The sequence below is a fragment of the Somniosus microcephalus genome, chromosome 30 (genome assembly GCF_052327205.1).
Source record: "Somniosus microcephalus isolate GS21.2 chromosome 30, FLI_Smic_1.0, whole genome shotgun sequence".
Classification (NCBI taxonomy): Eukaryota; Metazoa; Chordata; class Chondrichthyes; order Squaliformes; family Somniosidae; genus Somniosus; species Somniosus microcephalus.
In genome coordinates, this window is record NC_141016.1 from 13,810,025 (window position 1) to 13,830,975 (window position 20,951).

Sequence of the window (20,951 nt, forward strand, 5' to 3'; positions counted from 1 at the left end):
CGCAAGCTATCAAAGTACTGTCAGTTTGGTACAGGATTAGCAGATGCTCTGAGAGATAAATTCGTGTGTGGATTATTAAAAGAAGGAACACAAAAGCGACTGCTAGAGGAAAAGGACCTTACGCTTGATAAAGCTGTCACCATTGCAGCATCGCACGAGGCCGCGGCAAGAGGCACTGCGGAAATGCAGCTAAGGTCATCGGAACTCAGCACCAATCAAATGGCATTGGGTGCAGTAAAGTGTTATCGTTGTGGAAGGACAATGCATGATCAGAACCAGTGCTGGTTCAAAAATCAGGAATGCAGAAAATGTGGCAAGCTCGGTCACATAGCTAAAGTATGCCGGTCAGGAAAGAAGACCAGCAACAAAAAGTCACCGCAGGAAAAGTGCAAAAAGGTACACAAGGTGACAGAGAACAGTTCGGATGAACAGAAGACGGATTCAGACTCCAGCAGTAAGGAACTGGGTTGCCTAAGAATACATAATGTGGGTAACACAGCAGACCACCAAACTATCTGGGTCACACTTCAGATAGCAGGAGTCCAAGTGAAGATGGAATTGGACACTGGATCGGCATTGACGGTCATGAATAAGCAAGATTACAAAAGGTTATTTCCACACATTCCCCTAAGGGATACGGAGATTGTATTGAAAACATACACGGGGCAAAGAGTATACCCCATTGGAAAGATAAAGGTAAAGGTGGTCCACAAGGGTAAAGAAAGCCGAGGCATGGACTTATATGTGTTACCTGAGGGAGGTCCACCACTACTGGGACGGGAATGGATCAGGAGAATAAATATGGACTGGCATTCCTTAAAAGCACTAACTGTAGATTCCGGTAAAAAGGACGATGTCAAACCTAAACGACTGTCCAGAATATTGGACGATGCTAAAGAGGTGTTGCAGCAGGGACTGGGAACACTGAAAGGAATTACGGCAAACATCAAGGTTGAAGAACATGCAAACCCGAAATTTTTCAAAGCTAGACCGGTACCTTATGCGATGCGACCTGCTGTGGAAGCTGAGCTGGAAGGACTAGAACGTTCCGGAGTACTGTCAAAGGTGGACTGGAGTGAATGGGCTACGCCCATTGTTCCCGTCATGAAGCGTTCATCGAGTAACAAGCCCGGGGAACCGGGGAAGGTTCGCATCTGTGGCGATTTCAAGATCACTGTTAATCCGGTGCTTCACACGGTGCAATATCCGCTTCCACGGATTGAGGATATCTTCGCTTCGTTGTCTGGCGGGAAACACTTCACCAAGATAGACCTGGCGCAGGCGTACTTACAGCTGGAAGTTGTTGAAGCGTCACGCCAGTATCTCACGATCAACACGCATAAGGGCTTATATCGGTATAATAGACTAGTTTTTGGAGTGGCATCGGCTCCAGCGATTTGGCAAAGGGCCATGGAGCAGGTATTACAGGGAATTCCAGGCACACAATGCTACCTGGACAACATTCTGATTACAGGAGATGATGATGAGGAACACCTTGCAAATTTGGAACAGGTGCTCACCAGATTGAAAGAATATGGACTTCGAGTTAATCGCCAGAAATGTGAGTTCTTTCAGAAGCAAATCTCGTACTGTGGTCACGTCATTGACCAGGAGGGGCTTCACAAGTCACCTGACAAGATCGAAGCTGTTGTGAAGGCTCCCGCTCCGGAAAATGTATCCCAGTTGAGGTCGTTCCTAGGGTTGATTAACTATTACCATAAGTTCCTGCCAAATTTATCCATGGTGCTACACCCGCTGAACGCTCTTTTGCAGAAGGGAGTGCCATGGAAGTGGAGCGAGGACTGTAAGCGGGCCTTTCACAAAAGCAAGGCATTGATCACCTCTAAGGAAGTGTTGGCTCACTTTAACCCAACGCTGCCTATTCGTTTAGCTTGTGATGCTTCTCCATATGGTATTGGGGCAGTGCTCTCACATAAGTTGCCAAATGGCTTGGAAAGACCAGTCGCATTCGCATCCAGATCATTGACCTCCGCTGAGCGCAACTATGCTCAGATAGATAGGGAGGCTCTCAGCCTTGTGTGGGGAGTAAGAAAATTTAATCATTACCTGCAAGGGCAAAAGTTTACGCTGCTGACAGACCACCAGCCGTTGGTTTCCATTTTTAACCCTAAGAAGGGTGTTTCGGTGATGACAGCGCAGAGGCTCCAGAGATGGTCCCTTTTCCTGGGGGCACATCAATATCAGATCGAATTCAAAGGTACAAAGCAACATGGTAATGCTGATGGGCTGTCGCGCCTGCCACTACCTACAGCGGAAGAGGCACCGACAGTTGACCCTGTTGAGTTATTTCACTCGACCATCATCGAATGTTTACCAGTCACCAATGCAAGTATTGAGAGAGAAACCAGGAACGACCCGACACTGTCTCGGGTCTACGAATTGACAGTGAAGGGATGGCCAGCTCATGGTGAACCACTGTTACCGGCATTCTCAGCCAGACGAGAACAGCTGTCCGTCTGTCAAGGAACATTGATGTATGGAACAAGGGTGATTATTCCTCCTAAATTAAGGGAGAGATTTCTAAAGGAACTGCATGAAGGTCATCTGGGGGGAGTCAAGATGAAAAGCCTTGCTAGGGCTTATGTGTGGTGGCCAGGTATCGACCAACAAATAGAGGATCTGACTAAAAGCTGCTCAGGGTGCCAAAAAGTTCGAAATGCACCTCCAATTGCACCGCTGCATCCATGGGAATGGCCTTCAACCTCATGGCAACGTGTACATATTGACTTTGCAGGTCCATTCATGGACTCCATGTTTTTAATTGCGGTAGACGCACATTCTAAATGGCCAGAAGTGATTAAGATGGCTACCACTATCTCGGAAAAGACGATCGCAGTTGTAAGAACGATATTCGCAAGAAATGGATTGCCAGAACAAATATGTTCAGACAACGGACCGCAGTTCGTGTCAGAAGAATTCCAGAAATTCATGAAGAAGAATGGGGTGAAACATTATACCTCTGCCCCATATCATCCGGCTACAAATGGGTTGGCCGAGAGATTTGTACAAACATTCAAAAAGGCGATAAAGGCCATGAGCGAAGACCAGATTCCACTACAACACAAGGTGGACAATTTCCTACTGGCATATCGAAACGCCACTCATGCAGTGACAAATCAAAGCCCTGCCATGATGTTCTATAACAGGAGGTTGCGGTCCAGGTTGGACTTGTTAAAACCAAATGTGCAGAGGGAAGTCGAAAACAAACAGTTCCAGCATATAAATAACAAGACCACTCGGAGTTTCAAAATAGGACAACCAGTGTTAGCCTGGGACTATAAGAATGAGAAATGGCAATCTGGAACAATTCGTGCCAGACAAGGACCCCTGATGTACACGGTAGATATTGGTGAAAACGTAATACGACGTCATGCTGACCAACTTGTAGAATCGAGAACAAGGGTCGAACCTGTGACTACGACAGAGACACCAGTGGAAGAAGTTAGTGAACCTGAAGCATCTACCTCAGACGCCAATGTATCTGATGATGTCCAACCCATAAGAGATCAACTAGATGAGTCACCCCAGCAACGAGAATCAGAGACCCCGAAAGGCGTTATCCAACTCGGATCAGGAGGCCTCCTCAGAGACTGAATCTTTGAACAGTTTTGCATGAAGTTGTATATATGTTATCCATGTTATGTTTAAATTGAGATGTACACTGTTAAGCTAAAAAGGGAGGCATTGTGGTGTATGTAACCTGTACCACCTTAAGAGACTACCTTAAGAGATGGACTACTTTCTCTTGGCTACTGTATATTGTAGTACCGGTGGTGACCACACCGGTATATAAACTCTGTGTAGTAATTTGCTAAGCAGTTCAGCCCTGACCTTCGATTAGCAAAGACCTGTTTAAGTTATTCTTGTTGTCTGTGTCCAGTGATTTAGAATAAGCATATCTGGGACACTCAGACTCAACAGCAGTAATTGCAGGCAGGTTATTCTACTGCTGAGATATTTTTTGGGATCCAGTCGGCAAGACAGTTGCTGTAACTATTTTGCCATTGAGGTAAGCATGCTTTAGGAAGTGGCTCACAATCACTTCAATTGCAAAGAATGATCATGATTCATGATACTAATTAAATTAGGCCACTCTGACTGATTGATCTTGATTGGAGCCTTGGGAGGGTGAGAGGGTTCAAACACTCGAGCGTCCATTTCACAGAAACAGCAGATGTTCTTAACCGACTCAAGCAGAATCTCTGGGGGGTTATTTTGCCGGACCTGGGTATTATGTCCGTGTGTAATTGAGACACGGACTGCAGGAGTTGGTTATAACAGGTCTTTACTGAGTGGAGACAAACTGGAACTAACTATGCAAAGTTACTACACAGGCTTATATACAGGGGTGGTCACTACTGGTACTGCAGTATACAGGGGCTGCAGAATATAGTTCCTTCTGCAAAGTACACACACTACAATTCCTCCCCTTTTAGCTAAACAGTACATAACATTCGATTAATAATTAAATAACATATTTACAATTACAGTTGTCATACACATTAGCTGAAGTTAAGCAATTATAAGTTCAGTCTTTGAGGAGGCTTCCTGATTCTGTCTGGATAACGCCTCTTTGGGGTATCAGGTTCTTCTGGCAGAGTTGATTCGGAATCAACGTCGTTGTTGGGTTCGTCTGCTTCCAATATTCCCGATTCTGAGGTAGATGCAATTGGTACTTCGGTTTCATCACCAGGTGTATCGGATCGTGGTGTGGAATTGACGTTTTCCAGTGACTCTAGAATCTGGTCAGCATGGCGTCTTACAATGCTCTCTCCAACGTCCACGGTATACATTAGAGGTCCTTGCCGTGTACAGATCGTTCCTGGCTGCCATTTCTCTGTGCGGTAGTCCCGGGCCAAAACTGGTTGACCTATCTTAAAACTCCTGGTCGGCCTTTCATTCATATTCTGAAACTGCCTGTTCTCCACATCTCTTCTGATGTTTGGCTTAACCAAATCCAAGCGGCATCGTAGTCTTCGATTGAAGAACATCATGGCTGGAGTTTGGTTGGTAACCGCATGTGTCGCATTCCGTTAGGCAAACAAGAAGTTATCCACCTTGTGTTGTAGGGGTATGTCTTCATTACACATTGCCTTGATAGCCTTCTTGAATGTTTGAACGAACCTCTCAGCCAATCCATTGGTGGCTGGATGATATGGGGCGGATGTGTAATGCTTAACACCATTGTTCTTTAAGAACCTCCAGAACTCTTCAGACACAAACTGTGGTCCATTGTCGGAGCAAATCTGTTCAGGCAGCCCATTTCTGGCGAATATGGTTCGTAAGACTGTGATAGTTTTTTCTGTGGTGGTTGAGGACATTTTTATTACCTCTGGCCACTTTGAATGTGCATCCACCGCAATTAAAAACATCGAGTCCATAAATGGACCAGCAAAATCAAAGTGCACCCTTTTCCATGGAGATGACGGCCACTCCCATGGATGTAGAGGGGCTTGTGGTGGGGCGTTTTGGACCTTCTGGCATTCTATACAGCTCTTGGTCATCTCTTCGATTTCTCTATCGATTCCCAGCCACCACACAAACGCTCTGGCTAAGTTCTTCATTTTTACCCCTCCCAGATGACCCTCATGAAGCTCATTGAGCACTCTATCCTTCAATTTGGGTGGAATTACTACTCTGGATCCACACATCAAGGTTCCTCTGCACACTGACAGCTGTTCTCTTCTCGGCGAGAATGCTGGCAACAGTGGTTTGCCATGTGCTGGCCATCCCTTCACCGTTAAATCATAGACCCAGGAGAGTGTCGGGTCATTTCGTGTTTCCTTTTCTATGTTTGCATTCGTCACAGGTAGACATTCGACTATGGTCGAGTGGAATATCTCCACTGGATCCACTGCAGGTGCTTCTTCCACCGTCGGCAACGGTAGGCGCGACAATCCATCAGCATTCCCATGCTGTTTAGTTCCTTTGTACTCTATGTCATATTGGTGTGCCCCTAGGAAAAGGGACCACCTCTGTAGCCGTTGTGCTGTCATTATCGGGACGCCCTTCTGAGGGTTGAAAATGGAGACAAGAGGTTGATGATCAGTTAGTAGAGTAAATTTCTGACCGTGCAGTTAGTGATTGAACTTCTTCACCCCCACACCAGGCTGAGGGCCTCTCTGTCAATCTGGGCGTAGTTACGCTCGGCTGAAGTTAACGAGCGTGACGCAAAAGCTATCGGCCTCTCTGAACCATCAAGGAGTTTATGTGACAGTACCGCTCCAATGCCGTAGGGAGACGCATCACACGCCAGTCTTATCGGTAGTGATGGGTTGTAGTGAGCCAATACTTCTCTTGAAGTGATTAGGTCTTTACTCTTCTGAAAGGCCCGCTTACATTCATCATTCATCGCTCCATTTCCATGCTACTCCAGTTTGTAGTAGGGCGTTCAGTGGGTGCAGAATTGTGGAGAAATTCGGCAAAAACTTATGGTAGTAATTCACCAATCCGAGGAATGACCTCAGTTGCGACACATTTTCAGGCACTGGAGTCTTAACTAACGCTTCAATTTTGTCAGGGGACTTATGTAACCCCTCTTCATCAATCACGTGGCCACAATACGATATCTGTTTCTTAAAAAACTCGCACTTGGGGCGATTGGCTCGTAGCCCATGTTCTCTTAGTCTAGTGAGCACCTGCTCTAGGTTGGCAAGGTGTTCACTGTCATCTTCACCTGTCACTAGGATGTCGTCCAAATAACACTGAGTCCCCGGAATCCCTTGCAGGACTTGTTCCATCGCTCTTTGCCACATCGCCGGAGCTGATGCTACTCCAAATACCAGTCGATTATACTGGTAAAGACCTTTGTGAGTGTTTATCGTGAGATACTTCCTAGAGGATTCTTCAACCTCCATCTGCAAATATGCTTGTGCTAGGTCAATTTTTGTAAAACGCTTCCCTCCAGATAGTGAGGCGAAAATATCTTCTATCCTCGGGAGAGGATATTGTACTGTGTGAAGGACTGGGTTCACCGTCACCTTGAAGTCCCCACAGATGCGAACCTTCCTTGGCTCCTTAGACTTATTGTTTAACGTTTTCTTCATGACAGGAATGATGGGTGTCACCCACTCGCTCCAGTCTACCTTAGATAACACGCCTGCATTCTCCAGATTCTCCAGCTCTGCCTCGACGGCTGGGCGAATTGCATATGGTACCGGTCTTGCTTTGAAAAACTTGGGAATTGCATTCTCTTCTATTTTTATCGAGGCGGTTACGCCTTTAAGAGTTCCCAGTTCTTGTTGAAATACCTCTTTGGCGTTAGCTAAGATTTTTGTCAATCGTCCAGGTGTGACGTCGTCATCCTTTTTACCAGCCACCGTCAGTGCCTGAATGGAGTGCCAGTCTAAACTTATCTTTCTGATCCATTCACATCCCAATAACGGTGGTCCACCATCTTGCAGTATGTACAGATACAATTTCTGTATTTCCTTGCCGTTGTATTCGACAGGCACCCTTATTTTCCCTCTGGGGTATACTTTTTGCCCCGTATACGTCTTCAAGACAATGGATGTCTCTTTCAAGGGTATGTGTGAGAATAGCCGCTCGTAGTCTCGTTGATTCATGACGGTCAGAGCTGATCCTGTATCCAATTCCATTTTGACTTGGGACCCTGCTATCGTGAGGGTGACCCAAATGGCTTGGTGATCCTCTTTTGCGATTACGTTGTGAAGTTTGAGACAACTTAGTCTCTTGTTCCCAGATTCACTATCGCTCATCTGGTCTTCGGAACTACTGTCCGTCATCTTTTGTACTTTCCTGTACTGTTGCTTAGTAGCCTATTTGTTGTCATTAGTCTTCTTCCCAGACCTGCAAACTCATGCAATGTGTCCCATCTTTCCGCATTGCCTGCATGTTTTGTCCTTGGACCAGCAGTCCTTCTGGTCATGGGTTGTGCTGCCGCAGCGATAACATTTTTCAAATCCCCATGTCATTTCGTGGGTGCCATATTCCTGTGGCTTTTGCTGTATTTCCGCAGCTCCCCTTGCTGCTGCTTCGTACGATACTGCCACGCTGAAAGCCTTATCTAGCGTCAGCTCTTTCTCTGAGAGTAACCTCTTCTGGGTTCCATCACTCAGGAGTCCACAGACAAATTTGTCCCGTAGAGTATCTGTCAGTCCTGCTCCGAACTGGCAGTGCTTTGATAGCTTGCGTAGCTCCGTAAGATAATCAGCATTGCTCTCATCTTTATGCTGATTTCTCCTGTGGAATTTAAATCGTTCTGCTATCAGCAGCGGTGTAGGATTTAGGTGTTCCTGTAGGATATCAACAATTTTGTTAAAACTCTTCGCCATCGGTTTGGCTGGAGTAATCAGGTTCCGCAATAGGCCGTACGTTCTTGCGCCCATTAAGTTTAGTAGTACCGATGCCTTTTTCTCATCGGCTACTTCGTTTGCCTCGCAATATACTTCGACCCTTTCCACATACGTGGTCCAGTCTTCTATTGCATTATCGAAGGCAGTGATATTGCCAGTCTTCGGCATCTTGGAAATCTAAGATGGCGCCTCCCGCGCTTTGCGTTCTTCCCCGATTTAACAAAATGGCGCCTCCCGCGTTTTCCGTCTTCCCCGCTGCTGCTAGCGCTGTTGCTGGTGTTTTATGCCTTGATGGCAACGCCCTATGGTCTTCGCGCACTTCCCCCCACGCTGCTGCTAACGCCGCTCTCCGCGGTTCCCATGGCAAACTGCAGCTCCTCGCGGCTTTCTGCGCTTCTAATTTCTTTTATTTCCCTGTCGTCGGAGCAACCCTACGGGACACTTTCCTCCCTCTTCTCGGGTCTGTACGCTGCCCGGCTTCGTAGCACCGGCCGCGCCCTGTGTGCTCCACCCTCTCTCTCTCTCTCCTCTTCCCAACAACGCTGCTCGGCCCCGTTGAAAAGCCACCCGATCGAGCTCTAGCCCGCCGCAGCCCAGGAAGGATCAGTGTACTACCTGCCACCAGCCCGATTAGCTGGAACACCATCGACAGGATAACCAAGACCCGCTCTTGATAGCCTCTCCTGCAAATCTTCAACTCCGATGAATCAGAGGCGGTTGCCCACGGTCGACGCCCGTTTCTTCTGTTTGTTTTTTTTTTTTTTTCTTTCTTCCTTCTGGCCTCGACCCCTGACAACTTCGCTTCAGGGATGGATCCCCATGAGGTGGTGCAGACTGTAGGTAAGTTCGGATCTGCTCGTCGCCAGTATTATGTCCGTGTGTAATTGAAACACGGACTGCAGGAGTTGGTTATAACAGGTCTTTACTGAGTGGAGACAAACTGGAACTAACTATGCAAAGTTACTACACAGGCTTATATACAGAGGTGGTCACTACTGGTACTGCAGTATACAGGGGCTGCAGAATATAGTTCCTTCTGCAAAGTACATACACTGCACTGGGGAGGTGGGTTTGGAGGCGGGACTGCCAGGAAAATGGCAGAATCTGGGGGCGGGTACCCATCCAGCCCACAACCCGCCTCCGTGCCAACTTCCCAGGAGGCGGGTACCCGACCCGCGCCGGGTCCCGTCTCCTCGAGGTGGGAAGGGGATTACAGCCACTTAACTGCCTGTTAACAGGTAGTTAACAGGTAGTTAAGAGGATTATCCCCATTTTTCCAACAGAAGTGTGGATTTCTCCGCCAGGGTCAGCGAGGTGAGCAGTGGGTCTGCGGGGGTCGGAGGGGTGCAAAAGTGCGCTGTGGGGGTGAGTGATGGGTGCAAGTGTGGAGAGGTAAGTATGTGAGGTGAGTGAAAAGTCTTAGAAAAAGTTTCCTTACCTTTGTTTCTTCCTGCAGGCTTCAATCGTTGGGGATCCGGAGGCTCCGGCATCTCCACGGCAGAGATGACAGAATGGCTGCTGCATTCTCCGATGCAACAACCATCTGCATTCTGCTCAGGAAAGAGGTTTGGTGAGTCTTGAGTACAAGAACTCACCAAACAACAGAGAATGTCAGCATTTGACAGCTTCACAGAGCTGTCAAACGATGACAATTCATTTGTCAAAAATTTTTGACAGATGAAACATCATACGCTGACGTTCTCTGTCACCGGCTTTCCCTTAATTGGCCGCTGGGCGGGCTTAACAAGGCCAATCAAGGGAAAATAGCGTGGGTTGGCCGGACGTCGATGGAGACGGGACTAAAACCTGACAAGCAGCAATCCCGCCTCCATCACGCCCCATTGGCAAAATCACCCCCACTGTGACGTTGCTTGTACTGGGGCCCTGTTCCTGTTCCATCGAGTGGGAACCCCAGAGTCATCTTCCCCATCCACGCTTTATTCATTAGGGGTAAAACTTACTTTTGGTGATGTTGTTGCATGAAGGTTCCCATTGGCGGAAGGGTCGAGAACCAGAGGACACAGATTTAAGGTGATTGGCAAAAGAACCAAAGGCGACGCAAGAAAAATCTTTTTTTACGCAGCGAGTAGTTAAGATCTGGAATGCACTTCTGAAAGGGTGGTGGAGGCGGACTCAATAGTGGCTTTCAAAAGGGAATTGGATGAGTACCTGAAGGAAAAAAAATTAGCAAGGCTACGGGGAAAGGGAAGGGGGAGCGGGACTAACTGAAGTGCTCTCGCAGAGAGCCAGCATGGGCTCAATGGGCCGAATGGCCTCCTTCTGTGCTGTAACCATTCTATTGTTCTATGATTCCATAACACTTAACCTCCTAGTACCAAAGTTCTAGTGTTTGAACAGAGCCATTTCATCTGTTTAAATCATTCAGCATCTTGTATCAAATATAGATGCTCTTTCAGTTCTGTTTCTAAAATAAGGATCCATTCCTTCTGAGTGCTTGTCTGTAACAGCACTGTAATGTTCTTTATGAATGAACTTACAATGTTGTTACACATTATGATCAGGGACGTTCTTCTCCCAGTCTTAATGTTGTACCCCCGATTACACCGGTCTGTCCTTTAACCTGGAGTATTGTGTAGAGTTTTGGTCTCCTTACCTAAGGAAGGATATATTTGCCTTAGAGGGAGTGCAGCGAAGGTTCACCAGACTGGTTCCTGGGATGGGGGGGTTGTCCTAAGAGGAGGGATCGAGTAGACTAGGCCTATATTCTCTAGAGTTTGTAAGAATGAGAGATGATCCCTTTGAAACATATAAAATTCTTACAGGGCTTGACAGGGTAGATGCAGGGAGGATGTTTCCCCTGGCTGGGAGTCTAGAACCAGGGGTCACAGTCTCAGAATAAGGGGTCGGCCATTTAGGACTGAGATGAGGAGAAATTTCTTCACTCAGAGGGTGGTGAATCTTTGGAATTCTCTACCCCAGAGGGCTGTGGAGGCACAGTTGTTGAGTATATTCAAGACAGAGTTCGATAGATTTTTGGATACTAAGGGAGCCAAGGTATATGGGGATAGTGTGGGAAGGTGGAGTTGAGGCAGAAGATCAGCCATGATCTCATTGAATGGCAGAGCAGGCTCGAAGGGCCGAATTTCCGACTCCTGCTCCTATTTCTTATGTTCCTACGTTTACCACTTCCGACATTGGCCATCCCAGTGGCCTGTCTGAATCAGTGTGACAATTCTGCTGCTGACCCGAAGCAGCTTGGAACTGGATTAAAGCCAGGCCGAGTTCATTTCACACAGCGACCAGACGGACGAGGCTTTCAGTACGTTAGTTTAGTACTGGACGTAAAGCCGAAGTGAAAGGAGAGTATGGTCATCTACTCCGCCAGGGCATCCTACTTTTTTGTTAACATGAGAACATAAGAAATAAGAAATAGGAGCAGGAGCAGGCCATTCGGCCCCACGAGCCTGCTCCACCATTCAATAAGATCATAGCCTCAACTCCACTTCCCTGCCCGCTCCCGATACCCCTGAACTCCCCTGTAGTTCAAATATCAGTCTCTCTCTGCCTTGAATATATTCAATGACTCCGCCTCCACAGCTCTCTGGGGTAGAGAATTCCAAAGAGTCACGACCCTCAGAAGAAATTCCTCCTCATCTCCGTCTTAAATGGGCGACCTCTTATTATGAAACTATGACCCCTGGTTCTAGATGCCCCCACAAGGGGAAACATTCTCTCAGCATCTACCCTGTCAAGCCCCCTCAGAATCTTATATGATTCAATAATATCACCTTTCATTCTTCTAAACTCCAATGTGTATAGACTTGCTCAACCTTTCCTCACAAGACAACCCCTTCATCCCAGGAATCAACCTAGTGAACCTTCTCTGAACTGCCTCTCATGCAAGTATATCCCTCCTTAAATAAGGAGACCAAAACTGTACATAGTACTCCAGGTGTGGTCTCACCAATGCCCTGTACAGTTGTAGCAAGACTTCCCTACTTTTTGTGTTCCATGTACGAGGACACCCAGATCCCTCTGTACCACAGCAATCATACACAATCACATGACTCCCACACAAGATGTTTCCACCTGAGGGGGAGACCAAAACTAGGGGCCATGAATATAAGATAGTCACTAATAAATCCAATAGGGACTTCAGGAGAAATCTCTTTACCCAGAGAGTGGCGAGAATGTGGAGCTCGCTACCACAGGGAGTGGTTGAGGCGAATAGCAAAGATGCATTTAAGGGGAAGCCAGATAAACACAAGAGGGAGAAAGGAATAGGATGTTGTGCTGATAGAGTTAGATGAAGAGGGATGGGAGGGTCAAGTGGAGCATTAGCACTGGACAGACCAGTTGGGCTGAATGGCCTGTTTCTAAGCTGTAAATTCTACGTAACATCAATGAAATGAGAACAACCCATCACTTCTTTGGGCTACATTTCTTCCACAAGGCAGTTACACCCCTCTAACTTTTGAGAAATGCCAACAACAGCTTCAATATGTAAGATTAAAGAAACTAAAATGAATGTATGTTGGCCTTCATAGCGAGAGGGTTCAAGTACAGGAGCAACGATGTCTTGCTGCAGTTGTACAGAGCCTTGGTGAGACCACACCTTCAGTATTGTGTGCAGTTTTGGTCGCCTTATCTGAGGAAGGATGTTCTTGCCATGGATAAAGTGCAGCGAAGATTCACCAGACTGATACCTGGGATGGCAGGAATGACGTATGAGGAGAGATTGGGTCGATTAGGCTTATATTCACTAGAGTTTAGAAGAATGAGAGGGGATCTCATTGAAACTTAACAGGACTAGACAGGCTAGATGCAGGAAGGATGTTCCCGATGGCGGGGGAGTCCAGAACCAGGGGTCACAGTCTAAGGATAAGGGGTAAGCCATTTAGGACTGAAATGAGGAGGAATTTCTTCACCCAGAGAGTGGCCGAATGGCCTACTCCTGCTCCTATCTTCTATGTAACAGTAACTGTTGAATACTCGATGACTATGACAATTAGTTAGATGCTATGATGGGGGGGGGATGTATGACTAAGATATGCTTAATATTCTTCCTGATTTTTATCTATCTTGGGATCCTAACTTGTAGGATCGGGAACCGTTTCGCTCCTATAAGGCATAGGGTCAGAGCTTCATTAATGGCTCAGCATGTAAAGGCACCTGGCTGCACAACCCACGGTCCAAGGTTTGATCTGTGGAGCACAGTAATTGGTCTCGGTGTCCAAGCTCAGGGTGAGACAATCCGCTGGATTTCCCATTCCTAATCACTATCGAGCGAGCCCTGCGCCTGTCCCAAAGTACGTTGCAGTGAATTACCTTGAAATGCAGTGACTTTTGTCATGCAGGCAAGCATGGCAGCCATTTTTTACACAGCAAGATCCCACCAACGCCCAGTGAGATCGACGGCCAATTGACTTTTTTTTGGTGGTTCTGACTGAGGGAGGAATGTTGGCCAGGAGACTGGGACAACTGCATGCTCTTCTTTGAATGAAACCAACATGTCGTCCATCCATGTCTGGGTTTTGAGAGAGGAGTGAACATTTATTAATCGCATTTTTTTTTAAAAGAAAGGTCGTTATTTCCTGCTGGTTTCACTGACCTTGTAGGGGGAGTGGAAGAGGGGGATTTACAAGCACATAGCAATTCGCTGAACATCTTCCCCGCCAACAGAAAATAACCCTGTAATTGACCTCATGACCTAAGGGCAATTAGCTTCAGGATGTGTCCAGATAGCAATCTGAATTTTCTTTATTGATTCACGGGATGTGGCTGTTGCTGACAAGGCCAGCATTTATTGCCCATCGCTAGTTGAACCTTGAGAAGGTGGTGGTGAGCCGCCTTCTTGAACCGCTGCAGTCCGTGTGGTGAAGGTGCTCCCACAGCGCTGTTAGGGAGGGACTTCCAGTGTCAGCCGAGGCTCAGTTGGTAGCACTCTCGCTGCTAGGTCAGAAAGTTGTGGGTCTCAAGTCCCTAGTCCAGAGACTTGAGCACAAAAATCCAGCCTGATGCTCCAGTGCCGCATTGAGGGAGTGCTGCACTGTCCGAGGTGCCTTCTCTTGGGTGAGATGCTCTCTCAGATGGATGTAAAAGATCCCATGGCACTATTTGAAGAAGAGCAAGGGACTTCTATTTGGTGTCTTGGCCAATATTTATCCCTCAACCAGCATTACTAAAAGAAATATCTGGTCATTTATTTCATTGCTGTCTGTGGGAGCTTGCTGTGCGCAAATTGGCTGCCACCATTCCTACATTAGAAGGTGGTGGTGAGCCGCCTTCTTGAACCGCTGCAGTCCGTGCGGTGAAGGTATTCCCACAGTGCTGTTAGGGAGGGAGTTCCCGGATTTTGACCCAGCGACGATGAAGGAACAGCCGATATATTTCCAAGTCAGGATGCTGTGTGACTTGCAGGGGCACTTGGCGGAGGTGGTGTTCCTGTGCGCCTGCAACCCTTGTCCTTCTAGGTCACAGGTCTGGGAGCTGCTGTGGAAGAAGCCTTGGCGAGGTGTTACCTTAAAGAGACACACCAGTTACACACAGGTTCACATTAGCAGCGGAATTCATGGATGGTAAGCGTAGTCTTGGCTGGTAATACAAAACCAATGAAATGAATGGCAAAGAAAAGCAGGCGGGGTTTAAAACAGGCTGCTGATTCGCTAGTGTCCATTGTGCGTTCCCACACGAGACCAATTTTACCCCCAGTGTATGTTTCATGCTGTAATGTTCCTGTCCTTATAAAGCAACTTATCATCTGTTACAGAATTGTAGAAATTTACAGCACAGAAGGAGGCCATTTGGCCCATTGTGTCTGTGCTGGTCAACAAAGAGCTCTCCAGCCGAACTCCACTTTCCAGCTCTTGGTCCGTACCCCTGGAGGTTACGACACTTCAAGTGCATATCCAAGCACTTTTTAAAAGTGATGAGGGTTTCTGCCTCGACCACCCTTTCAGGCAGTGAGTTCCAGACCCCCACCACCCTCTGGGTGAAATAATTCCTCCTCAACTCCCCTCTAATCCTTCTACCCGTTACTTTAAATCTACGTCCCCTGGTTATTGGTTACTTACTGTGAGCAATGACACAGGAGATCTGCTAGTTCGATAGATAGATAGACTTGCATTTATATAGTGCCTTTCACAACCACCGGACGTCTCAAAGTGCTTTACAGCCAATGAAATACTTTTGGAGTGTAGTCACTGTTGTAATGTGGGAAACGTGGCAGCCAATTATATTGTAACAATTATATATATATAGGGCCGTATTTTGCGACCCCGAGAGGTGCATACAAGGTGCGCACGTGCCCGTAGGGGCCGCGCAAGTTCCAAGTTTAGGTGTGCGACACGCGTGCGCTGAAACCCAGCACTTGCAGATCCTCCGCATCCCCGGGAGGCAGGCCTCCGCGGGGGGAGAGTGGCGCTATTTGCCCAACTTCCACCCGCTGAAAGGCCGTGCAATTCTTACGCCTGGTAAAAGCATAAGGCCAGCTTTTACCAGCATAAGAGTTTAAAAAAATAGAAAAATAAAATGTTATCACTCACTTATACATTAAAAGATTTCCAAGGGCCAGAACTTCGGGTCCCCACAGGTGAGTACGCGCTGGGTACTCACGCATAGGCCCAACGAAAGTGCCAGTTTCGTGCATGCACTGTGCATGCGCGGGAAACCGGAACTTCCGTTCCCTTGAAGGAAGGGGTTCACAGGTTGAACACGTACGCCGGAGAGGCAGCCCATACGCCTGGAACTTCCGTTGTTTTTTACAGGTTTCTCTGGGAGGGTAAGTCTCCAGCAGCTGCGCGTGGAAAAAGCAGTCGCAAGGCCTGCTTTTAACAAGGTAAGAGGTTAATTAAGTAAAATTAAAACATTTTTTCCACAGGTTTATCATTTTAAAATACTTTAAAAAAAACATAAGTTTATTTTTAGCCCCGTTAAAAACATTAACTAATTTTTTCAAAAATTTAAATTTTTGTTTAAAATAGTTAATTTATGTACTTTATAGTTATTTTAAAAATGTTTTTTTTTTAATTTATTTGAAGTTTTACTTAGGTTTTGGGGCCAATCTCTATTGATAGGTTTTGGGGCCAATCTCTATTCATAGGTTTTGGGGCCAATCTCTATTCATAGGTTTTGGGGCCAATCTCTATTCATAGGTTTTGGGGCCGATCTCTATTCATAGGTTTTGGGGCCGATCTCTATTCATAGGTTTTGGGGCCGATCTCTATTCATAGATTTGACAGGTCTTCCTGTCAACTCTATGAATAGAGATTCCCTGCTCTGATTGGCTCCCCATGGCCCATGTGATCCCAGGGGACGCTGCGAACTAACTGCGCCCCTGGGATACGCAAGCACTGCGCGCCGGCAGCTGGAGGATGCCCAGGATCGGAATCCCACGCGGCCCCACAGCACAACGGCCGGCGCGCTATGTAAGTGCAGGTCGGAGGCTTGCACCCGCGGGAAGCCTCCGACCCTAATTTCTGGCCCAAATTTAAAAAAAAAAAAAAAAAAATTAATTTTTGCTTAAAATATTTAATTAAATGCCATTTTAATTAATTTTATATATGTAATTTTAAAAAATGTATTTCATGTGCTCGTGTATTTTTTAAGTCATCCCCATTCATATTTATGACAGTTCCGTACGTACGGAAACCCCATAAGTATGAATGGGGATTCCCTTCTTTCATTGGTTGGGCCGGTCCACGTGATCCCAGGGGTGCTTGCGAACCGCCTGCGCCCCTGGGATACGTGGGCCTCGACGCATTTCTACCAGGAGAGGCCCAGGATCGCGAGCCTCCCGGACCACCAGGTAAATGCGTCGGTATCCTGATGATCGGAAGCAAGCGAGAGGCCTCTGATCGCAAATTCAGGCCCATTTATTTTGTTATCAGAAATACCACCACTGTCACACAGAGGGACATTTAAACACATACTTTCAAATAAAGGTTGACACATTGCTTCTGCAGGAGGGGGTGAATAATGAAACATTCTGGATCCGATTGACAAACACTGCCTAATGTGCCTGCTCCAACTGTACTAGTTATTGCTGTGCATTTATTCCGGTGCTTAGCTGTGTGCAGGTTGACTGACTCCATATAATAGAATATAAATTGTTTTCTACCCAACACTAGTTTTCCCATACCTTTGCCCTCGAAATGCATTTTCTTAACCCCAAGCATTACAAAGTCATTGTAGCGTAGAGAATCTATTGTAATAAGGAATATCATCCCATAGGAGCAAAACATAACTCGCAAAGGAAACTGGGTCTAAAAGGACAAGGGCCACAATAACGTTAATGATAATATATTGCTCTTGTAATGAGGACAATATATTTCAAGCATGATAGTAGCTGTTGAACTAATGGACTATTAGCCTGGTTATACAATCAGGTTTGCATCATTACATCCAATTCAGGTCATGTTGACCTGAATGGAATAAGATCCTCAAGATTCAGGCTAAGAGATGTCTCCAGTGCCGATCATATTTTGGGAGGAAATAAGTCAATTGGTTGGACAAACGTGCGAATGGATCTTCAGCGGCAGAACTGGGGTTCAATTTAGAGTCTGATTAAAACATGTAACCCTTGTCCGTTTATATCAGACCATCCACTGTAAGTATCGGTAAGTATCGATCAAATGCCAGTTTACAGGCCAAAGATCAAGTCGAGTAGAACATGAAAGCATTTCCACTGTCCTAGTGATTACAAGAGCTGAGTCTCATAGACCAGGAGGTCTTGGGTTTGAGTCCAGTCTTCTGCAGCATTAGCTGATTTCAGTAGGAGTGCTACAATTTTTGTTGTTGTTTGTTCATTCACGGGATTTGGGCGTCGCTGGCGAGGCCAGCATTTATTGCCCGTCCCTAACTGCCCTTGATAAGGTGGTGGTGAGCCGCCTTCTTGAACCGCTGCAGTCCGTGTGGTGAAGGTGCTCCCACAGCGCTGTTAGGGAGGGACTTCCAGTGTCAGCTGAGGCTCAGTTGGTAGCACTCTCGCTGCTAGGTCAGAAGGTTGTGGGTCTCAAGTCCCTAGTCCAGAAACTTGAGCACAAAAATCCAGCCTGATGCTCCAGTGCCGTATTGAGGGAGTGCTGCACTGGCGGAGGTGCCTTCTCTTGGGTGAGATGCTCTCTCAGATGGATGTAAAAGATCCCATGGCACTATTTGAGGAAGAGCAGGGGACTTCTACTTGGTGTCCTGGCCAATATTTATCCCTCAACCAGCATTACTAAAAGAAATATCTGGTCATTTATTTCATTGTTGTTTGTGGGAGCTTGCTGTGTGCCAATTGGCTGCCGCGATTCCTACATTACAACAGTGACTACGCTTTAAAAGAACTTCATTGGCTGGAAAGCGCTTTGGGACGTCCTGAGGTCATGAAAGGTGCTATAGAAATGCAAGGCTTTCTTTCTTCCCAGATAGCCTTGACTTCTCCGATAGCAAAATACTGCGGATGCTGGAAATCCGAAATAACAACAGAAAATGCTGGAAAAACTCAGCAGGCCAGGCAACATCGGTGGAGAGATTTCTGTACAAGGGTTTCGACCCGAAACGTTGACTCTATTTCTCTAGCCATGACTTCTCTTTCTTTTTGGATTGTCGGTGGTGTCCGACTGGGAGGAGGGGAGCCGGGAATGGTGGCCAGAGGTCGGATCGTGAGCTGGAGAAGCAGGCCACCACACGTGGAGCCGGCAACCGTGAGGAGGAGGCCGCAGTGATGAGGAGGACGGAGCAGCTGAGGGACATCGTGCTCCCACTGCCACTGGATGCCATTGAATTGACTTTCTGAACACGGCGCTGTAAGAATGGCTGACGTGTCCCGACGGGGAGTAAGCATTCCATTGTACTTGTACTAGTACTAGTTACATATGGCAAATAAAATTGAATTGAATTGAATTGGATGATGGGCATTTAGCTCTTCATCTTCCCTTCTCAATAAAATGGATAGGGCACAACTGTCTTCCCATGCTGCGCTAATCATCCATTTAATGTCCTGACAGAGGCAACAAAAAAAATTCTTTAAACCCTCGACCAGTTCAGGGGCGGGGGGGGGTGGGGTGAAGATTCTGGGAACTTTCTCGCTCACCCCCGAAGGTGTCAAAAAAACATGTTCCAGGATATAACGTCACCCAGCAAGGCTCTTCATGCACACGTTTACAATTCTGCTACAGATATGAACGAGAAAATCTTCCGTGTATTTCTTTTTTTTAAAAAGGTGCCAGGGCCAAGTGTGCAAAATGCTTACAATCCGAAAGTAATTTAGAAAAATGGCTATTTTGACATTTCTCATAATACCGAATGCGCAGATACTCTTGGCAGTTCCTCATATATTTTATTATATAAGCCTCTATTTGTTATGTCCTCCCAACTCTGGGACTTGCATGTAGCTCCCGAAGATTTAAGTTGCCTGATGTCTAATCCACTGTCTGTCACAGGTGGTGATTTATGACCAAATACCTCAGCTCACCGGGTACAGTGGAAAATAAAATAACGCGCTCCATTTATTAAAATGGCCACACGGGGATTGTATGTTGTTGGCTGTCATTTAGTTAAGCTACTTCAACATGTATAGAGGGGGCCTATCAGGTGGCGCATTGACTACAAACCTCCTGAAGGTTCCCCGGGGCATCTTCACGATTAACTGATAGCCTCTGTACAGTCCGTGCACCCATTTAGATAAAATAACTGCTCCATTCATTGAATCTGACAGATCTGAATGCTGTGTGCTCTCAGGCCCCTCTTAATGGATGCAAGCAGCAGTCATTATTCCTGACAAGCCTATAGTCTGTCTCTCAACTGAGGACTACATTGTGCAGGAGCTGAATCATCTTGTCCGAGAATTGATGTCTAACCCAGGCCCAACATTCAGATAAGTTTTATTTTTTTTGCCTCCGCCTCGGAAGCCATTTCCTGTAACGGATTGCAGGAATTGTATATCAGCTCCCAGCACCAGAATCATCACTTATGTCTGCCTGCCTTCCTTGCATCATTAGTTAGGTGCAAAGTCAAGTTTAAAATCATTTTCAAACTGCTTTTTTTTTTGACTCATTACATTTCCTTGTCTGGTCTGTACACATTGCACATTACGAATGAGCTTTAAGTAAACAAGGAAAAAACCTCCACAGCAGTCAACACATTCAGTAAACAAATAGAAATAAATTGCCCATGGCTCAGTCAGTAGCGCTCTCTCGTCTCCGAGTCAGAAGATTGTGGGTTCGTAGTCCCACCCCGGAGACTCGAGCACAAAAATCTAGGCTGACACTCCCAGTGCAGTGCCGAGTGAGTGCTGCACGGTCGGAGGTGCCGTCTTTCGCATGAGACGTTAAACCGAGGCCTCGTCTGCTCTCTCAGGTGGAGTTATCCCCGGTGTCCTGGGGCTAATATTTATCCCTCTACCGACATAATAAAAACAGATTATTTGGTCATTGCTGTTTGTGGGAGCTTGCTGTGCGCAAAATGGCTGCCGTGTTTCCCACATTACAACAGTGACTACACTTCAAAAGTACTGAAACTGAAAGCAAACAAGCAGGTGCAGCAAGCAGTTAGGAAGGCAAATTGTATGATAGCAAAATACTGCAGATGTTGGAAATCCAAAATAACAACAGAAAATGCTGGAAAAACTCAGCAGGTCAGGCAACATCCGTGGAGAGAAATTTGAGTTGA